Source organism: Mastigoproctus giganteus, chromosome 1 (assembly GCF_048544385.1).
Source record: "Mastigoproctus giganteus isolate SK-2022 chromosome 1, ASM4854438v1, whole genome shotgun sequence".
Lineage (NCBI taxonomy): Eukaryota > Metazoa > Arthropoda > Arachnida > Uropygi > Thelyphonidae > Mastigoproctus > Mastigoproctus giganteus.
In genome coordinates, this window is record NC_143575.1 from 103882039 (window position 1) to 103904361 (window position 22323).

A 22323-nucleotide genomic window follows, 5' to 3' on the forward strand; every position below is an offset into this window, starting at 1 on the left:
GACCTCTTTGGGGATGCATACTCTATCGTCCCCATCCTTCTAACTGTTCCCCCCCCAGTCTTCAGTCCCCTTCATTAAATCGACCAAATACACCCCTAACAATGCCGCCAGATTCTAATCAACGTCTGAATTCTATCGCATTCTTGTAAATCTCTTTTGGCATTTCCAAGTTCTAGTGTTCAGCCCCCTTTTTTTTTATAGGCCTAGCCACTGAAATCCTTGGAAACTACGTGGTAGAGCCTGCCAGAGTACTTAAATAATCTATTTGGAGCCTAACCTGCCTCCTCCTGGCAAAGTGTGGGCAACGGTGGGTCCCAATAGGGGCCCAACTGCTAAATGGTCAGAGAAACAACAGAACATAACGCTACACAACAGACCACTCCCCACACACTTTATAAATCTCTGGTCTCCACAGAGTTCTGTGTCACTTACAAAGAATACAACGTGGAGATGGTTGTTTGACGGCCACTGGTGCCACCAGACAACTAACACACTTTACACTCCACTACAAGATATTGAAGTTCTGCACGTCACTCCCTTATAAGGCATTGAAACCTGCATTTCATGTAATTTGGAGTCCCTGCCACAAAAAGTAGCTAATGAGAAATTGTGGCCAGTACATACAACCTCAATGTGGTCTCCAGACTGGAAAAAAAGTATTTTTAATAAATGATATACAACAACTTAAAAGGCCAATCAGAGATGAAATGCACACCCTGAAGCACCTATCCTCGTCGAGTAAGTACTCAGACTTGAAAGACCACTGAGTGAAGCACCTATCCTCGTCGAGTAAGTACTCAGACTTGAAAGACCACTGAGTGAAGCACCTGTCTTCTCGAATACTATGACTTGAAAGACCACTCAATGATGAGGTAGGATATGGCAATAGCGTGTGTTCAATGGGGATGAGGAAGACCCAATCTAGGAAAACATCCCGCAACCATGACACCACCACCGGCCTGTTTTCGTCCAACCATGCAGTCTGGTTGCAGCTCTTCATCTGTTTGCCGTCGAATGCGTATCCTTCCATCAGACTAGGCGATTGTTTTACAGTCCCCCAATGTTTAGGAACGGTGCTCCATTACCCATTTCAGTTAGAAGTGTCGATGATGGTCGGTCAACATGGACACACGAACAGATCGCATACTCATTAGGCCTATCAGAAAGAACGTTTACTGCATGGTGTGCTCAGAAATGTTTCTCTGTGCTCTTTGGGGACCGTGAGCCATCTATTGTCCCAGATGCCAACCGCCGTTCACCTCGACTGGCCACGAGTGGTGGTCGCTCCATTTCAGCACGTTGGGTGGTTGTGGGTCCCTTCCTTTCTCCATTGCACGGGCTTCGTACTAACAAACTGACAGGCACTACCCCTGTCGTTGATGTATATGCTGCCGCTGGGTAATGTCATTCCTAAATACTTTTCTCTTATTAATTCTCCTGCTAAGACTGTTCTCCAAAATTAAATTTTTGGAAGTTATTCTCCATTTTAAGCTGTCATTTAGAAGACATTATACATGAGAGTTATAATACTTGAATATGACAGTGACTGGCTACTTGCTGTAGGGAAAAAAACTGAGATACTTTTGTTTTGTCAGAAGTGGCTGAGAGGGTAAAATACTTGGTTGTCTTGTAAACCCCTGTGATGTAGTGTTTCGAGATAATTGTCCTTTTATCTTTTTATGCGGTGTTGTAGTTTATGATGTACTTTTGTAATATGTGGACAGTAAAGGAATTCGATTCACTGTTTGAAATCATTAAGATCCTTTCGTGATATGTGAGGACTGTCGAAAAGGATAAAGCGAAGATATATCTTCTCTTTAAACCTGAATTCTCTGGTCAGTTTGTCTGTTTTACAGAAAAATAATCCCAGAACTTCCCTTCGATCTCCACAGAAATTGAACACAGGTCTTTCCACACTATGTGGAAGGAGGACAATTGTAACCACTGTGCTCGATGGAAGAGACTGCTATAAAAAGATTACGTATTTTTCACTTCGGTCATATAGATGTGGAGACTTGTCATATGTTGTAGGGTTTTGACACTTTTTCTGTCTGTTACCTGAAGTTTGCTGTTCAGTTTCGGAACCGTACAAAATGGAAAATTTTGAATCTTGGACATTTGAAGGGAAATTTTTGAAATTCGTGCGGAAATTGTCTAATTGCGTGTTTGACAGTTTAAAATTTTTTAAAAGAAATGCAGAGTCTTTTTCTTCAATGTCCTGTCCGATTTGTACTACCATCAACCCTTTCGGTTCATGATGTCACAAAATCTCTGAGAGAGAGAGAGAGAGAGAGAGAGAGGGATTACCCTCAACCATCAAAGACAACAACCGCAGGCTAAACAGCCAAAGATTATATCATTTCCAAAAATCAATACGTAGTAATACTCAGACAAGAGATAGTAGTCTTGTGGAGGGCAACTATTTCTTCAAACATCAGAAATCCAATATTGCGAACAATATCGTAAAATCTTAAAGGTCATCATAGTGAAATCGGCTGGAAAGCAGTTATCTTGAGTAAACAGCAACTGTGAATATTATTTAACAGAGAGAGAGATGTCAGAATAGCGCAAATATTTAAGTTTCAATGCAAAGTTTAAGAGAATACAAGTGGTACTGCGATTCCTATTGTAAACAAAAGACTTGATTAGACCTCCTCACCTCAATAACAGGTGAGGGCTCCACCGTTGTTAGTCACGTCTTGCACTCAGAGATACTTGAAGGAACGAAAGGGCAATGAAAGACACGAGGATTAATCTTCCACACCTCCACCACAATATTCCTCCGCTTATCCATGACAGGAAAGTTTCCTACATATCTTGGCACTTCAGAATTGTGTTGAGGGGAGCAGATCATCTGCACTCGCTATTGTCTAACTAGTTAGTTAACTCCTGTGGAGTGTAACGCTCTCATTCAGTCATTATTTATTGTATATTATTATAAATAGTAAACTGTGAACGCGGTCCATTAAAGAATTGTACTTCCTAGGGTTTTACCTGACACATTCAACAATGTTCAAGCTCCTAAACATGTCTGTTACACAACGGAGCCTTTTTGGAGGTTTTCTGGCAAGATGCCATCCTCCTTAATCCAACAAAAGATTTCGGATTTGACCGTGGCAATATGGGTCGTTGGGTCACGTCGCCAAAACTTCTGCCAACATTTCATAGTTCTTTTATATCTCAGATATGCGACGCACACTCTGTATTGCAGTGTCACATGATACTAAACACGGATTATGCTTATTGCAGAATCCAGGAAGACGCAGCTACATCATACTATGCATATGTGCGCATGTAAATTGAAATTAATTATTTATAACGTATCAAGGGCTGCTCCAGAAATAAGAGGAAATTTAGTTGGAAAAATCTACCTGTTCCATCATCGAGGTGATGTTTCTTTTTCCAAAGTGCTCTCCATCTGCTAAAAATACCTTCCATCTTATCGTTTCTACTACTTTTAGAAGAGTCTTTTCTGAAAACCACTTTTTCAATGTGCTCAGTGCTTCGAGACATTCATTTCTGTAATCATATTTCTTGTCTTAGAGGTTCCATTTAGGCAGAAAAATAGAAGTTATGTAGTGCAAGATTCGAATTATATGGTGCAGAGGGGAAGATATGGACACTTATAGTATCGTAAAAATGTTTTTGCACAACTACTACGTATTAATGGGCAGTAACAATCGTTGCGCGAGGATATTAGGTTGTTTGCAATACTTTTGAATAAATGAAAGTTGTTGACACAATCATTTAACCAATTTCATTTTTTAGCTGTTTTTTGTACAGAAGAAATGCTATTTCAAATTAGAAGTTTTCCACGTTTTGTTTCAGAATCACTGGAAGTCGTTTCTCACCATGAATAATGCGTATTTCTTTTAAATGAGACTCATTTGCAGAAGTGTTCTCTTTAGAATTCAAAAGCTTGTCAACTATGTGGTCTTTCTCAAAAGTAGCTTACTAATTCTCGCAGGTAGTAGTTGCAATGTTATTTAAGTTGCAATGTAACATATCACTAAAGGCACTTCAAAAATTTAGGTATATAGAGAAATGTGTCAGTTGGGCAAAGAAATCCCATGCTTACGCTGAAACTAGGAGGGGGTGGGGAATTAGTTGTGATAGAAAGATGATTTTTTTGTTTGATACCTTAATCTCTGCAGGAAGCACACAAATTTTGGTGTCGGTCTCTCAATTATTTTTTTTTTAAATAGGAAGGGAAAGACCCAAAACAATCCATGAAAAAATGGTCGCCGTTTATGAAGAAGACTGTCCAGGTTACAGTGTTGTTACCCATTGGTATAAACAATTCGAATGTGTTAGAACCTCGGTGCATTCCCAAAGGCTGAGCAACTGCTGCAATAGAAGGGTGTGTTGCAAAAATTGAGGTCTTAATCCTGGAAGATCGCCAGCATCAAATAACTAGCTACAAAGATCCAAACGAGTACAAGGTCTACGTAGAACATTATCCATCAATAGTTGCATATGAGTAAAGTGTCTGCTGGATGGGTTTCCAGACTTTGACCCCTTACCCGAAGAAGGAAAGGACACAATGTACACATGAAATGTCGATGTTCCAGGAAAAGCAAGGGTTTTTTTTTTTACACGTCTAGTCACCACGGATGAAATTTGGATCCAAGATGATGCTGCCGATTTTTTGGGATCAGCATGCATGGGGTAATACCAGCATATTACCTTCAAATGGTTTCTACTGTGGCGGAAAAGTATTATTCCAACTTCCACATAAACCTAAGTGGTGCTATAAAAGAAAAAAGACCGGGAAAGCTGTCAAAAGGTGTGCACCTGCTCCACGAAAATGCCCCTGCACATTACTCGCATCCTCCAGGAATGCGCAGGTGTACCCACAAATGTGGGTTTGAAATATCCGCATCCTGCTTATTCCCCAGACCCTGCACCCTTGGATGTTTTTTTTCTTTCCTGCTCTGGTCTTTTCTTCGTGGAAAACACTTTGCTGCTGATGCTGAGGTGATTTCTGTTTCCGAATCGTAGTCTGAAGGAGCGAAAAGTGTAATACATGGTGTTTATTTAAACCTTCTATCACAACTCCTCATGGATGAATACAAATCGTTTTCGAATCCACCCCCTCGTAATGAAAAATATATTAAACACTCGAATTGAGGATTACTTTTTAACAAACAACTTTTGCAATATTTAGTATTATTTAACAGTTGTTTTCGTACAACTGTTAATAATACTACTTGTTATTAGAAAAATAAAGCTAGAATTTAAAAAAAAATGTATATCTCTTTAAATATTAAGAAGTAATGCTACTAAATTCTGATAAATAACTGAATAGATGTGCAACAGGTAACGAGCTGCATTTTTAAACTTTTCACTTTGAAATAAGCAAACCAAAAGCAGATAATCGATGAAAAGAAAGTCAACTACAGCAATAACCATAGAATCTTCTAAAAACGCAGAAATCTTCAACTATCAGCTTTGTGCCAATATGTTGCCAACACAAAGGCAGAGTTGAAGACAAGTGCGAAGCGAATAACTAGAGACCGGTCAAGTCTGACTTCATTGGTAGGAAAAATTATGGAAGCAATGATAAACGATGCAAAACAGGGACATTGAATTCTGAAGAAAATAACGAATGTTATAATGCTAGCAGGTGGTGTAATACTTTGACAGGGTCCAAAGACGGTCATCGGTGGTTTAACTGCCACTTATGAGCTGGATGTTGAAAGCTAACTAACATTATATTTTGATTTTAGAAAGAATTTAACTCATTCCTTCATGAGAGGTTACTGTATAAGCTGGAATACGTTGGGATCACGGGAAAGTTTTTAAGATGGATTTCAGGCTGGCTGCAGGGTAGGTGGCAGAAGGCTGTAATTAATGGTTACTCTTAAGATTTTCCTGGCGTTCTAAGCCGAAATCAACCAAAGGACCAGTCCGGGGATCACTGCTTTCTGATTTTCATAAATGACATCGATGAACGGTTGGAGGGTGTGATATTAAATTTGCAGATAATGTGAAGAATGGTGGTTAACTATCAGTGCCAAGCAGTGCTACTTCAGCAGCAAATTGATGCAAGGTATTACAATTGAGGAACAGAAACCCCAAAATAACTTAAACACTTGGTAGGGGTGAATTACGAACACCTTAGAGGAAAAAAGGAATTGGGAGTTGAAATCGGAGCGGATATGAAGCCGTCCGTTTAGCATATATACAAAAAGGGAAACTAGTGATGTCTTATCGATGATTTCTCGAATATTCGGTTGTAGCTATAGTGATGTTATTCCCACTGTATAAGGTGATTGCAAAACCACACGTAGAATACTGCGTCAAGGTATGGAGACAACACCTAAAAAAAGAGGCAGAGCTTCTTGAAAGGGTCCAAAGATGGACATCGGTGAGATCTACAAAAGGGTGACCATATGATGAAAGACTTCGAATATGTGGGCTACAGAGCTTGCTAACCAAGCACTACAGAAGGGATCTGCATGAGGTCTATAGGACTCTGAAAGTGGATAGTAAAATGAGTAATAGCAGAATTTTCGCTTTCATAGATGATACCAGAATTCGGGGTGATGAATTCAAATTACGGGGAAAGGGTTCAGACTTTAATAAATTATCTTCTTGGGTCGAGGCTGACAGATTGGGGAAATTCAAAGGTAGTTAATTTTCTTTTTTATTATTTATTACAATTTGTTATATTTTGGCTGGTACAGGGCTTGTGGCGTCCTTACAAGAAATATTTAGTTCAGACTATTTAGAAAATTACGAGATTAATGTTCAAATTTGAGTTTAAATGTTTTCACAAAGCAACATCTTCACCCAATACACAAAAACTTGTTGGTATTAAAAAGATATTGGAAAAATACTTGAATACGCTTTCTCTCTGACAACAGAGAGGAGAGTGAGAAATTTTTGCTTTTCATTAGAAAACTCTGTAGCTTCTGTTTTTAATCGGACCACATATTCATGAGAGATTTGCCCATGTAAGAACAGACTCTCAGAAGATCAGTTGTTGTTATTTGGTTTTTAGGAGCATTAGCAACTAAGGCCATATTGCTCCGGAGATATGCGGTGGTCATTCCCTAACCTTTCCGCATCCTCCGTGTATGGTGGTCACAGGCTCGAACCCCGGTCTAATCAGGAAGCGTGTGCTACGCACTGCTGCTCCTGCCCACCTGGCTACGGAGGAGCCCAGAAGATCAGTAACTTCAGAACTTGCTTAGTCTTTTGTTATGAATTATTTAAATAAGAAAATGATTTTAGGTTCATATATTCTTCTGAATATATTATAGCAATCTTGTCTTCTGCCGGATCTTTAACGAGTGCCATGAACATCCGCGGATGCTTGGTTTCTTGGTACTGAAAATCATTTGTCGTTTCCATGGTCACTTAAATCTGTCGTCATATAGTTTGGTAATTCTTGGAAACTGTCCTTTCCCCTCTACCTTTCTTTATTTCTTCTTCCCTACAGCAGCAGGAACTCATGGCAACGGCAAAACGTGCTTCGTTGTCAAGATGGTTGGCATGGTAACCTAAAGGAAACAAACCTGGTATCTGACATAGAAGAACATCGAAATATAGGCGGGAGTGCTTATCTTCCCTATTGGCCCAATAGCTGTGGGCAGAGTGACAAATGAGCTGAGTTAGGTGCTTCAATGCGAAGACATTAATGTGTCTTCCTGTTTGGGGCAGGTGTTTACAGGACTCAGGCTCGATAGCCCTGTCGGAGGGTGATTGATTGATTAATTAGTGTTTGCTGGTTAACGGGAGGGGGTATTGTAGTACCTAAGTGAAATGGAAAGAGTGGGAGGTGCAAATGGGGGGGAGAAAAGTACTAAAGACAAAATAAAATGAATGAACGAAAGGGTAGGAGGTGAGAGAGAGAGAACAATACATGGTATAAAGGACAACCAATAAGACATATATGGAAGGAAAAAACTGTTAGAGATCGAAATGCAATGAAAGGATATATGAAATAGGAATGGGCAAAGAGTTTGAAGACTGCGTATTCTGTTGACAGAATATATGTGCAGTAGAGTAGTAAGATGAAAATTTGTGATACATTCTTCTTGAAGAGTATCAAGAACAATTAACATCTTCGTAGGATGTAGAAATTCTGACTCTGAATACATAACTTGAACAGCTTCCCTCCATCATCAAGAATACTCCAATGATCATCTAACTACACTATATTAGTGATACACTAACTGAGGGTGGGCACCCTTTTCCGAGGTGCCAAATATTCTAGAGGGATAAAGGCACTATTACAGTTACAGTATAGGGATCCTAATGCGATCGAATATTTAAGCTAAATACATTACTTAAACATTATTATCCCATATACATATAAAATATTATATATATAATAATTAATATGGTCTTTAACTGCGTGGGCAGATAAACTCAAACAACACCAGATTAATACTTTGACCTTTCCAAAAGAGCAAATAGTGGCAAACTCTCACCCCAGCCTGCCACAGAAGGGACTAAGCTGCATAAACACTTAGAGCATTTGGCATCATCAAGAAAAGGGGCAAGTTTTGAATGCCTACTCTTTTTCATGCATTGAGCTGATGAAATTTGATGTCATTAAACACATAGAGCATGGAAAGAAGTTATTATTCGAGCAAAAACATATTCAATATGTGATATCTATGCATCAAAAACCATTTTCGATTGAAGGTTACCATAGCTAGTGTCTCTTCAGAGATGTCCTCCACAGCAGCTACGATGACACCTTCCAGGTCTTCTATAGAATGCGCATTATTGTTGCACACAATCTTAGGAATCCCCGGAAATATTCAGGAGGTTTAAATACGGCCAGCACGGCATCCAAGATCATACTATCCAGGTTATGAAGAACTGCTCAAATTTCATTACAACTCCTCTAAATTTTTGATCCTTCTGGACCTTTTCAGCAACTAAATCTCATTTTAAACTGCCACTTTTATAAAATAAAGAACCCTTTCGCACAAAAAAACGACGCTGCTCAGTGAAATACGCTATCTCGGAATGACGCAAAAAAAAGAGAGAAGAGAATTCAAAATATTTGAGTCTTTTATTGATGCCCCCCGTATCTATCAGACGTAGTGATAAATTTATAAAGTTAACAAAACATTAAACAGTAAGTTAATTTACTACTACTGTTTGTTTATGTGATTAAATAAATAAAATACCTGACATATTTCTTAAATATAATGCCTAAAAAGTTGTCACACATTTTTACCACAGATGGCGCTGGCTGCCAACCAGACGAATACCAAACGTTAATGAAGTTCTCTATTTTTAATGCGTTCTTAAATTGATATTTTCGGCTTATTAACTGTCCATAGTTCTTATTAAAGTCTTTCTAAGGTTTCTTCCACAAACCATTTTTCCATCAACTTAAAGAAGATTTAGTACAAGCCATTATGTCAAAAATTAGACTTCATTATCGTTAGTGACACTTCTAATAAATTAAACAGGTGTGCATGTTGTTTTATAAGGAAATATCTTTAAAAAGAACAGAGTTAAGCTTCAATAATGAGTGATAATTAACTGCTGTTATATGCATCCCATCAAGACTGATGTTTTTTCTTGATCTATGACATTACTGTGGTGATCGGGTTAACGATTATTGTATTAGTTTTTGGGTTAAATGAGGAAGGAAAATGAAACACAGTTAAGCTACATGGTTTACAATGGCCGCATCTATTCAGTCACCGCATGTTTCGGACAGACGAAATTCTCATTGCAGAACTACGAGAAGAATTCGATGTAAAGTCTAGAACAGATTTGGTGTTCTGGTCACAGAGTACAAAGCACACTAGCTTGTTAAGTAGAGAAGTTGCGGATCTGGTTAGAGGGGTCCTTTCGATGGTTTTTCAAGAACTTCTCCGAATATGCCCTCTAATTGCATTCTGCAAAGGAGCCTGGGACTGGTTTATCCGTTTGTGGAACTAACGAAAGTGAGAACTTGATTTAACCTCAGCTAATTCATTGCAGATTCAAAAATTCTAAAGTTCCTTTTGTCATCGGAAGGATTCGAATCAGAATCATCCCAAATTCTTTGTATTATTGTATTCACATTTGAGGGAGGGGAGGAAAAGATTGGAGATTAATCGAATAAACAACCATGTAATTCAGTATTGAGTGGCATGATTCTAACTAGGAGTCCTGTGCAATACCGGATTCCTCAATACCTTCTAGGTAATTGATGAGATCAATTAACTGAGAGAGAGAGCAAAGGAATGCAGAAAATGTCTTGTGAGAGAAGGCGGAGTATCTTCTGTGTAAACAAGTCTACGAGTTTCTTTCAAATTTTAATAACATTTCCAAACAGAAATAACGCTTCCTTTAAAAAAAATCTAAGTAATGATATTCCAAGGAGTTTCAAGAAAAGTGTATATTCTTTTAGTATAATCTAGAAAAACGACCTGTGTAATAAAATAATAAACTGCATTAAATGAAACAGAATTTCATCGAACTCACTATCGAAAGAGAAAGATAAAAATGGTGGATGAAAACAAAAAAGGTCAGGGATTTCTTAGGATATAACCCAAAGCGTTATTTCATGAAAGAAAAACACCGACAAAGCACCGGAAACGAGGACATTCGTAAAAATCTCACAAATATGGCGTTATGGACAAGGAGATAGAGATTTGGATGACAAATATGTTGATTTATCCTGTTAGTGTCCCTTGTTTGAGGCCATTCTATCCGGTAGTGGTCCTCAAAGAGACACACCTCAGTACTGTAACGAGTTCCATAAAAGGGGAAAGTGCTTATATCGTGGAAACAGCAGCTGAAGATGAGCGAGACAGCTGTGCAATCTCTTCCATCTCCTGGAGAGAGCAAACACAAATACACCAAGTTCCCTAATGTCCTTTGCTGCCTGCAATAAGGCGCCAGACATTTTTATACAGCGATCGAGCTGCAAGTTGATGACTCAGCGAACAGTATAGGTTACGCCTCAATAACGCTTTATGGGAAATTTAAGCGCCAGTTTCGAGTCCAGTAGAGCAGGTGTCTCCATTTGCTTCGACAAGCGAGCACAATGGATGTCCTTGTCTTTGTACACGGAAAGCCCTCTCCATAAACCAGGTTGCCATGAGAGCGCTAACAACGAACCTCATTTCTCGTCCAGTCACGTGCGAAGAGACGCAATTAAAAATGTCTACTGCCATTGCGACCGCCATATTTATGAGGACTCAATTCGTCTCTAATAGCGTCTTGTTAACTGAAAACGACTCGGGGATCGTCCTACTTCACGCGCGATTGATGAAGTTGTATTCTTCCCTCGAAAAATTTAGGCTGCCTTCGAAATAAGGAAGTGTAATAAAAGGCTTAAATTGTCCAAGTTTTCCTCGCTCTTTCAGGGTATACTTGAAGCAATTACGTTACTTCCTTTCAGTTATCATTTAAACTATGAATTATCAACAAACATTCCCATCTGTCGTTAACTGCTGATAATTCAACTTGAGATAGCACACCGCTATGTATTAGACACCTATCCTGTAAGGCTGAAGTGCAGTACAATAAAAAAAATAATACTGAAAAAAATCTATGGCTTTCATAACCAAAAATACACTACAGGCAAGTTTTTCTTTTACATCAAGAGATTAATTTATTTCGACTTTGCAGGCAACCTTCAAGTCAACTGCTTACTCCTTGCAAAACGATCGCAATCAATAACAATTTTCTAATCGATATTTCTGCTGAGACTACACCTTTCAAAAGGACCTTGGATAATCGATGCCATTCAGTCACCCTTTGAAAAGGTTGGGCTTTTAAAACACTGGTACACAATCGCTGAAGTTGGAGTAAGACCCATAATTATTAATAAACTTATTTCACAGCAGTTAGTACACACGTTTTTTTTCACTACTGATTTTTAGGCGTATTAGGATATATGCATAAAGCGCCTATTGTCTTTATGTCCGTTCGCATGTAATAACTTTATTTCCATTGAATGTATTTTCAAGAAATTTTATATTTGGATCTTTTATAGGTTGGCTCTCAAGCAATGGATATTATTTTTCTTGCAGTGAAGTTAACACATTCACTTTTATATGGATATTAGTTAATCAATCACTAATTAGTTATTTTTCACTTCAATTAATCACAGGAAAAGGAAACAAAAATCAAACGCTCCTGAAATGTAATACACTGCGTAAATTAACTTATAATTAAAAAGAGGTGATTGATACGTAAAATAGAACATATTTCTTAAGATTTCACACATTTTCTAGTTTTCTCTTCTCCGTATTTCTTCTTGTTTCCCCCCCCCCCATCTTCTATTTTCATATCATTCCCTTTCTGAGATGGTCTGTTGTCTACATGTTATTTACCCATATTTCATATTTATATAGAACCTTGAACACCAATCAAAAAGAGATTCCAGCAGAACCCCGACTCTTCTGTTTCAATTTAATTCAAATTTTCATGGCATTTCATAACTGTAGAATATATTTCTTGTATCACATAGTTTAATCAATAACATTTTAAAATCGAAAAAGGTTATTGCTTAAACTATTCGATATAATTCTGTTTTAAATCCAAACAGTTTATTATAGATATTTAATCAGTAGTTAAACGAGACAAACTATCCTCCAACGTGAACAGTTTTCTAAACAATGCTCCAATCTAGAAAGATGGTAGCATTAGTTTTGACGGTTTAATGAAGGCCAAACTTCAGAGCAGGTAGTAGCTGGAATGTAAAAGGCTTGGACCTCTTCCAAAAAAGTGCTATTGTAGGATATCCCTTTGTAAGAGCGCACAGGAAGTGGAAGACCAAAAAGCGGTTTGAAAACAGAGGACATTACTATTTGCAGGATATGCCTGATTGGACGACTTTCAACAAGACATAACTTTCAACAAGAAAGCTTTCAGATGTGAGATTCAATTCCGCAAGGAATATTAAAAAAAAAAAGCAATATAAAAGTGTATATGGTGAGTATTATATTTCAGACACATCGTATCTGTGAAGTAAAATCTGACTGAGTGTATAAGGCTCAGTGAGATGGTTAAAAATTTGCGCATTCAATAAAAGCATATTTAAAGGTAAAACTCGTGTCACACTGATTGCACACAGGAGGGTCATCAACCCTCAGCAGAAAAAAATGTTTATGACGACGTTTTCTGCGTAGCTGAGCTAGAACAACTTCCTCTTTAAGATTCCTACGCAGACTAGACAAATAGTTGTATTACAAGTTTAATCTCATAATTTGTTGAAGTCAATCCATGCCATTAATATTGGCAATGGAGAGCAGTTTCTTTCTCATTACTTGCTGGTAGTCAATATAAGGGACTAGCGGACAAGGGTTATTCAGGGACCACGTCGATTTGGCTGCAACATCGGTCAAATAATTTCCTCTGATCCCAGTTTGGTTGGGAATCCAGGAAAAGCTCATATCAAAGTCATATTACAAAAAATAATGCAGCCTTTGCTGTACCCGGGACAGCACTGCATGAAGAGTATACCTCATCGTTGATAAAGCCTTCACTTGTTTAGAGAATATTTGCATATAATACATTATTGGTCATGGTAGGTTTATATATGATTCAAGACTAACTCTAAAGAGCGCAAGTCTGCTGTGTGTATGCGGCACACAGGGAAATTTGTATGGAAAGACAGTAGGCGGATCCTACAGACAATTTTGACTTCGAGTCATCTGTATAAACTGACAAGAAGAGTCAGAATATTCAAGTTCAGTGTGCTGAACGTAGACAAACACTGGAGAAACAAATTCGCCCCAGTTCTTAAGGGAAGAGTTTCACACTGGTACATGAACATGCCAGGATGGAAAGGATTGCATTGATGAAGGATAAACAATGTCTATGTTGATATGTAGACTTCTGAGTAGCTCTTGGATACGAATACCAAATAAACGATTGGCAGTCCGATAGTTTTATAAAGATTTTCCCAATGTGGCTCGAAACGGATATCCCAGTGGGATGGTCTGGCAAGGCTTTCAGTTTTAAAATACCCTATAGAGAAATAGAGAGAACTTCTTCCATCAAACACGTTGCACTTCCAGAAAAACACTTTGCATACATGTTTCCAATATACTTAAATGATCCAAAGTAAACTGCTTCCTTCGAAAGCCACACTGCATAAATAAAAAATAAATTTTCTGTTTATACTTCCGGGTGATTACAAGGTCAGAGGAATTCAGAAGCTAGAGAGAGAGAATACGAGAAACAGCACCGTATTTAGCAGTCACAGGCTTGAACCCGGGTCACTCAAAGCACGTGTACTTATGCACCTTCGCGGTTGACCACTCGGCTACGGCGGCCATATCCTGGATAGGAGGTCACAAAATGTTTTTCATAAATATTTCATCGTGAACAATATCACCGAAGGCGAATATTTTAAATAATGGACATCCTGCATATGGAAATTCCGAGTATCCAATAGAAACCTTACAGAGCCGCACATTATGCAAATTATTGATGCCTATGAAAACACGGGTTGTGATCACTTCATTCCCGTTTTTTGCTTGCTCAGTGGGATAGTCACATCTACAGTACTCAGGATGGCAAGTCGTCGTGGTCGTTTAGATGATTCTTTGAGATGGCCCGCCGTTGGAGACTTGAGGCTGGTCAATCGCAAGCGGAGTTAGCACGTTGGCTTAATGTGTCACGCAGTGTCGTCTCTGCACTATGCAAAGCAGGAACCACTACAAGAAGGGCTAGCCAAGGTCGCCCGAGAGCTACGTCAAACAGAACAGGCCGATATAAGGCTCTAAAGAGCAAGACGGAACCTTACAATATCCTATCATCCGCTGTCTCTTAAGGTTGCTGCTGCTGCCACAGGTGAAAACATTTCCAAATGGACTGTGTTAAGAAGGCTCAATTCAAATGGACTTTAAGCAAGGAAGCCAGTGGTTCGTATCCCCTTAACCTCCCGTTATAGGGGAAACCCTAGAGACCGCCATACAAACACAAATACCTTGAATCCCATTAACTCCAGACCACCGCAGAGCTCGTCGAAACTGGAGCCATGAACATGTGACTTTGAGCCCTGACAAAAATGGGTACATTTTTGTTCTCTGATGAGTCCCGTTTTAGCGTACAGAATCTACACGTTATTTCATCTGGAGACAACGAGGAATGCAGTACCATTCCTCCAACATCAGAGAAAGGAACACTTACGGTAGAAGCGTTGTTCTGTTGTGGGGTGGAATAATGATCATCGGCCGCACACCTCTTCATGTTTTGATATAGGTACCGAGAACAGATCCTTGAACCCTATGTGCAACTTTTTAGGGGTGTGGTTGACCCAGATTTTCTTTTCATGCATGACAGCGCCACTGCTCATAGAGCTCAACTGGTGGAGGAATATCTTGAAACTGAAAATATCCAACAACTGCCATGGCCAGCACGATCATCAGACTTAAATCCTATCGAACATGTGTGGGACGCCCTTGGGCGTCGTCAGGCATCTCCTCGGTCACTTGACTAAGGTCTGCGCTGGTGGAAGAATGGGATTTGTTGCCACAGAATCTTATAGATATCGTTATATCGAGCATGGGTCACCGCTGTCTGTTTAGCCTTTGGAGGGGATCATACGCCGTACTGATGTAATGTGACCATATTTTCGAGCATCTGGTATAGACTTCCGTAATGTGACATTTTTGGTAATTCTTATAGAACTCCTATAAATTTCCCTTATACCTGTCCGAAATTTATCGCTGTCTCTTTATTTCACCTTTATTGTATGGTGCACCACCATACCAAATTTTGTCCCATTTCATCGCAAGCTGCACGAGTTACACCACGTTTTCTACGTTAATGTTAATGTTCTGTTAATGACTGCTAAATACGATTAACATTTGTATTGATTGATTTATTGTAAAGTCCACTGACCTGGTGGTCGTGCCGGAGTATAAACAAGAACATTTTTTTTTTATTTTGTCGAGCAGTGTATATAAGACGAACAGTCACCATCCTCCACAGGATTTTGCATCAACTAGTCAGAGCGATAAGACGGTGGAACTTCGGCATCATTTCCAGGCCTAGTAAAGTTAAGGACGATGCTAGGAGTTCGAAAATTGCTCCTCAAGGGCAAGTGATCCACAGATTTTTGTGAAAGGTGTATAATCATTTTATAATGTATGTCATATAGTCCAGTCACAGTGACGTTAATAAGAACTACAACTGTTTTTAACTCTTTTATGGTAAAGAACTCATTGTAAGTAAGAAAACCCTTTGATTTGAAGTGCAATGCCTGCATTTCATGTTTTCTGTTTCAGGACCACGAAACTCTTGGGAGTAAGATTACGTTGCAGAGATGCTGGAGACAGTTCCCCCAAGAGCATTGAGGAAAACTTTTTCTAGCATCTCTAAACGAAAAAAATATTGTTAAATAGAAATTTAATTCACCTTTCTAAATAAAAGCAAATTAATTCAATTAATTCATGTTTATTTAAGGAGATTAATTCATGTTTATTTAAGGAGATTAATTCATTTCTTTAATTAAAAGTAATTCATCTTTAACAAAATATTGTTAAATAGTAACTTAACTATTTTTTGAATAAGCTATTTAGATTATAACAGCTTATTTTAATCCCGATACAAATATTATTGCCCTGCCACATTGATACGTTATTTTCAGCCAAACCGACTGCATGTTTTACGATTTATCCAGCGAATAAGGTGGCTACTTTTATGACCAAGAAAAGCAAGAACCATTCCCATTTATTGACATCGGAATTAAACTAAAATGCATGAATAGTTAAAAATAATGTTTTGCCCACATAAAATCCACAAATGCATCAAAGTTTTAATACAGACAAGAAATGCTTTTTATATGATACAGGATAAATAAGATTCTTTTAATCAATTGTAGAAATACAATAATGCTCTTTCTACTGAGATGTACTTTGACTCTTAGGTACTTTACCAATGAACAGTGGATATACTTCTTCAAGGGATTTTTTTTTAATTAAAACACCAATTCTGAACTCTTCTAATCTATGTGGTCTTTCCAGACAGAACGTTTTATATTTTAAATTACATCTGTCTGTTTGCTGTACATTTACAATTTCCTTTTCGTGCGTGACCCCAAAGTGAGTATTATCAAAGTTCAAGATCTGCCTTTTCTTTTGTAGCGTTCCTTAAGTGTTGTGTCAAACAACTCCCACACTCCAAGACTCCTGCTCAGAATGATACAAAGGTGTTTTCCTTCTTAATACTTACAACAATTCTGTTCCATTCTTATCAGACATGTTTATCGGCTCTGTCACATTTGGCAGTCATACTTTTCATTTTTTCTGTGGCCTCTTTTTGAAGTTCGGAGTCTTTGAATACAAGTCAACCAATTCATTTTTCGGTCTATTCATTTTTTTATCTTTAAAATATCATTCTAGTCTTAAATTGCTTTATTTCTTGTTTTGAAACCTTAGCTTTTCTACTCTAGAAGGTTACGTCGATGTGGAATTTCATATTTCCTTCCACAGAAAACAGTCAGTACAATCAGTATACAGGTAATGTTGTGCAACTCATGACTGTGGCAACAAAATATTGGCCGTGATTGATAGCGCTCACTCTGATGGAAGAAGGATTCTCGTTGCGTTAATAAAACTATTAGTTTATCGTCATTAGCGTTGAATTAGTTTTATACGATGGTTCATCTAACCCATTGTGAATAACAAAAAAAAAAAAAAATACTCAACTGCCAATTCTGCCTTTTCATAAGATTTTATGCACGCAAATTCTTCATCCCTTATTTCAACTCTCCAGTGTTGACCCATCTTGCAATTGTAAACACATTTTTGTGTCCATCTATTAGGACCAACTTGCGTGTTGTTGCATTCTGGGTCTGTCAAAAAATTACCTGAATTCAATCTATTTGCTTCGAGGAGAAAATTCGGCTTAATGGTCTGTTTTGTTCTTTTTTTCGATTACAAACAAAAAAAATGAGAAATAAGAAACATAGTGCGCATGGCGAAATGATTCACCGAAGCACACAATATGAAGGCTTGCCCACTCCAGCACTAAATGGTCGTGGTCTCTTTACATTGACGATCAATGTAGAAAATTTGTTCTTTTTCACTAATCTTATAATTAAAGAAGCTATTTTCATATTCTTCTTGAAAGACGGGTATAACTTCCCAAGTTTTTATCTATCTTGAAAGATGGACAAAACCTGTGAAAAAGAAGCGAAATTTTCTGTTCATTCCAGCACCTTATATTAATCCATCAACAGAATTTAAAATTCCAAAGTGGTGTAGTTAAACATTCTAAAGAGGTACCAATTAGTTACCCAAAAAGTATAGGTACAATACTAATTGCTTCTGAACACTAATAACTTGGCTGTCACAATAACTAAGTGAATATTTTGGATTGGTTTAATGTGCATGTTATATTAAACGAAACAAGAAGTCTGTCAAGAAGCTGACATTTGATATTCCTTTAGTAATATCAAATAGCAGAAGCCACATGCGAGTGCTTTATTTTAATACGATCAGCCATTTAAATGTTTTTGAAATGTTTTAGAGCAAGTTGTGTTTGAAGTTTCTACTGTTATACTGTTGTTATTGATGAAATGGAAGTGGTAGTTGCCGTACCTTCTCTGTACGAGAAGAAATTTTGTTCTATTGGGCTTGGCTTGCAATAGCATATTCATTTGGCAGTAATGCATTAACCAATAGCTACGTTTTGGTTCTTTTTTTAAAGTTAAAATATACCTTAATCGAGACGCCCTCCGGGAATGGGGAAATTCTTAAACGTCCCTGAAATGGGAGTTGCAGTTATCCGATTTCAGAAGGAAGTATGCAAATCGGCCATTGAAGAGACAACACCAGTACAGACATGAAAAACAAAGACCACATAAACTGCACATTTTTACTGAAATACTCGAAGTACCACAGAACCCCCACCCCCAAAACACTCAACGATAACAGACATACAATTAATTGACTAATTTCATATGAAATTTATATATTTATATATACATACACACACACCAAATGTTTAAACTTATTGTATGTAATTTGAACACCGATGTCACGAGCATAATTCAGACATTCAGCTAAAAGTGGTTAAAACAGAATGGTTTATTCGTTAAACTGTGATCCGTCAGTTATTTCATTTCTTCCGCTCTTCACAATCCCTTCTCTCCTGTTCCATATCCCAATGATTACTTTCGCCATTGATAACGGCTCTCTCTTTTCTTCCGATCTGCTAATGTGTCTTTCGACTCCAGCCTCGATTCGGTGCTAACACAAAGGGATACACACCGCCATCACTTCCGAAGCTGGGATCAATGGAAAGGACAAGAGAGAGGACGGAGGATATATAAAAATTGATGACAGGATGCTCTTCCTTTTTTCTGTCTCTACTGTCCGTATTTTGTATCGAAAAGAAGCTGTTGTGGCCATCGACGGATTACGACCCATTCTCACAAGGATGTGACCTGTCAATCTACGTCAAAGGACAGACAACAGCAAAAAAGGGCAAAAAAAATTAACAGCTTGAAGCGTTTTCCCAAACACTTTTCTGAACTTTCTCATCTTATCTGTACGTATTCTTATCTGAATGTTTTTTTTTCTCCTTTTGGCTTTGCTCGCACGTCTTTTTCCGATTTTCTATTTAGCTATTTATCAAAAACGAATTTAAGCAATTCAGTCATTAAATTGTGCATAAATTAATACTTTTATAACAATCGAATGCAATTATATATTTGAACACATTTAAATAATTACGATAAATCTTTCAATATTGCATAAATTGTTATCAATGGGGCGCCCTCCACTTCTTTTCAGTGTTCAAAAACATCCGAAAGTGTTAATTCCACATTTGAATATAAAGCGTCAGCAGAATTTCAGATTTTAAGCTTATTTTTTTCTCAAGGTTTATTAAGTACCGTTTATAAAACTGCTAGTGTACACGGAAACTGTCGAGAATCACATCTCTATTCAGAATGATACTTTTGGTCGTTTTGGCTATTTATACGGTACACATGCAACTCTTTACTGCTCCAAATATCTTATTTTTATAGTAAGGAAAAAAAAAGAGAAAAGAAAACAGAATGCAATACAGTATGCATGCAAAAGAAACAGATGTATACAAGAGTAAACCACAAATGAGTTCCCATAACAGCTGGTCAGTTTATTTATGCATTTTTCGCTCGCACGAAATGTCTTTAAATTCGGATTTCACTATGTAGGATTCCATTGCTATAAAATAGGAAATTTTAAGTGGAAGCAGGAGAATAGAAGAAAAGGAGAATCGCGTGATGAAATGCACTTGAGCAACGAACGAGACACTGTTGCAGCGTGCAAACTATTCATTACCAATCGACTAAATTTAAAAACACAAAAAACTAAAATAAAATCAACTTTCTGATTATTGTGGTATTTGGAGTGAAGAGAAACGCATCAGCACTGGATGTACTGAATTTCCTATTTTTAAAGACTGATTTTACAGAAAATCATAAAATTTGGGTGATTATACTACGAAATTCACAATTATGAAGATAATCAAGTTCAGAAACTTACCTCTTTCCACTTTATTCCACGTATAACATTCATATTCGTTTCTTTTTTATCGATGACTTTTAAAATATAAACGACTGAAACACGTCTTGCACTAATAACTCCATAAACTGCTTTTTTCTTTAATTTTATTTACCTAAACGAAAAAAAATATATATGTTATATTATATTACTGAAGAAAACTTGCTGAAAATGACTTACATAAATATGTTAAAAACTTCTACAGCTTCTTTTTCAACCCCCTTTATATATCTAATCATACGATACGATAGTTATCGCTAGGCTTAAGAGAAAATACATCGCCAGTGCTCCCCCTGGTGTACAAAGCAGGTTGAAAATAATATTTTATGTCAATTATTCATTCAAAGTTGTTTTGTTAAAGCAGTTTATTTTTTTCTCATTTGATGGCGTGGTATTAACCTCATTTTGACCCTACCAGAACTGACTGCAATTCCCTATTGCATAGTAATGAAAAATAAATGATAAAATATAAAATTTTCACTCAAAGCTCATATCATAAATACATAAAACGTGCAAGCATTGTAATTTGGAAATTGTTTTAATTATAGAACAATGAAAATGGCTAAAATGCATTTAAACATTAACGGGATAGAATCAGCATTACAAGCCAATAAACAATGTTTTCCAATTTTAAATAAAATACTTCAAAGATCTACAGTATATTATCTGTTCTAATTTTTAATAATGTGATTACATTTACATTTTATTGTAGTGAAAATGATAATTAATTATCAATTTCCACACCAAATAATTCTGAAAAAGCGATTGCAAAGTGCGCATGAAAAACGTGCTTTTTAACCACTAAAAACCGTATTATGAAATATAGTTAAAAAGGCCTATGACACAAAGCATACTAACCGCATTAAAAAATAGAGCATTGGTTACAATTGACAAACAAACTGTTTTCGTAATATGAGTTTTGAATGAAGTGTTAGAGAAGTTCTCGTGGGCCGCGTAAGATTCTTTACCAATGTTTCATTGTAGGCTGGATTTGTGCAAAGTTATATTTTATTAGAAAAAATCAAGAACGAAAACACAAAAGTCAGAGTTAATCCTTCTAGAAAAACGTTCATGTATATGATTGAAGACAGACATGGAAGAATTGGGGAAACAAAGAAGGTAGTTTACTCCAGTCCTGACTTTTAACACTTAACGAACTGGTGGGAAATCGTTGAATAAGCGTTTATCAAACTGAAAGGTCTATTTCAGGCCACGGACGAACAAAACTTTGAGGTATTCCAACATTGGATAAAAAATTAAGACACAGAACCATCTGCAGTCATACATTCAACCGCCAAAGAGGAAACTGGCTACTCAATTTCAGGATGTAGATTTTGGCGTTTAAAATGTGACAAGCAATAAAGTCACGAGGAGTCAAATATGCAGCGTCCGTAAACTGCGAACGTTTATGGTTGGTTTTCTTCTTTTGTGGAAATAAGCTCGAGTTTCTAGGAGAAAAATACATGCAACCTCCCTGAAAGACCTGTTAACTTGGCCACTGTATAAAAAACCCATGAACATTTTTCCTGTTAAGTAAAGTTCCTCATGATCAGATGTAGATGAACAAGGGCTGCAACCATTGTCCTAGCTGCCAGAGCATCAGTACAATGTTTTTTGTCAAAGAGCTTGGGTTTTCTGAAACTTATCCATGGAGGTTGTTCTAAGAGGATGATGCAACATAAGAGATATCCCGTGGATTGACACTGCGAAATCAATTCAAGATAGATTTCGTTAATAGATTTTTTCATTACTTTGGAAAGGCTAAGGTAATTCGCCAAAACATTAACAATTGGTTGAAAATACATTGGTTGAGTATATTGATTAAAACATAAAATAATCGAAGCAA

At 37.3% G+C, this 22323-nt stretch overlaps 1 long non-coding RNA gene across 1 annotated transcript in view; it reads right to left on the reverse strand.

The window, feature by feature from the left end:
* LOC150091070 (uncharacterized) overlaps positions 1-20571 on the reverse strand; it is a 91137-nt gene extending 70566 nt beyond the window's left edge. Inside the window, exon 1 of the long non-coding RNA XR_016547409.1 lies at positions 20460-20571. This is a non-coding gene — a long non-coding RNA (uncharacterized LOC150091070). The remainder of the gene's footprint in view (positions 1-20459) is intronic.
* Positions 20572-22323: the final 1752 nt, after the last annotated feature.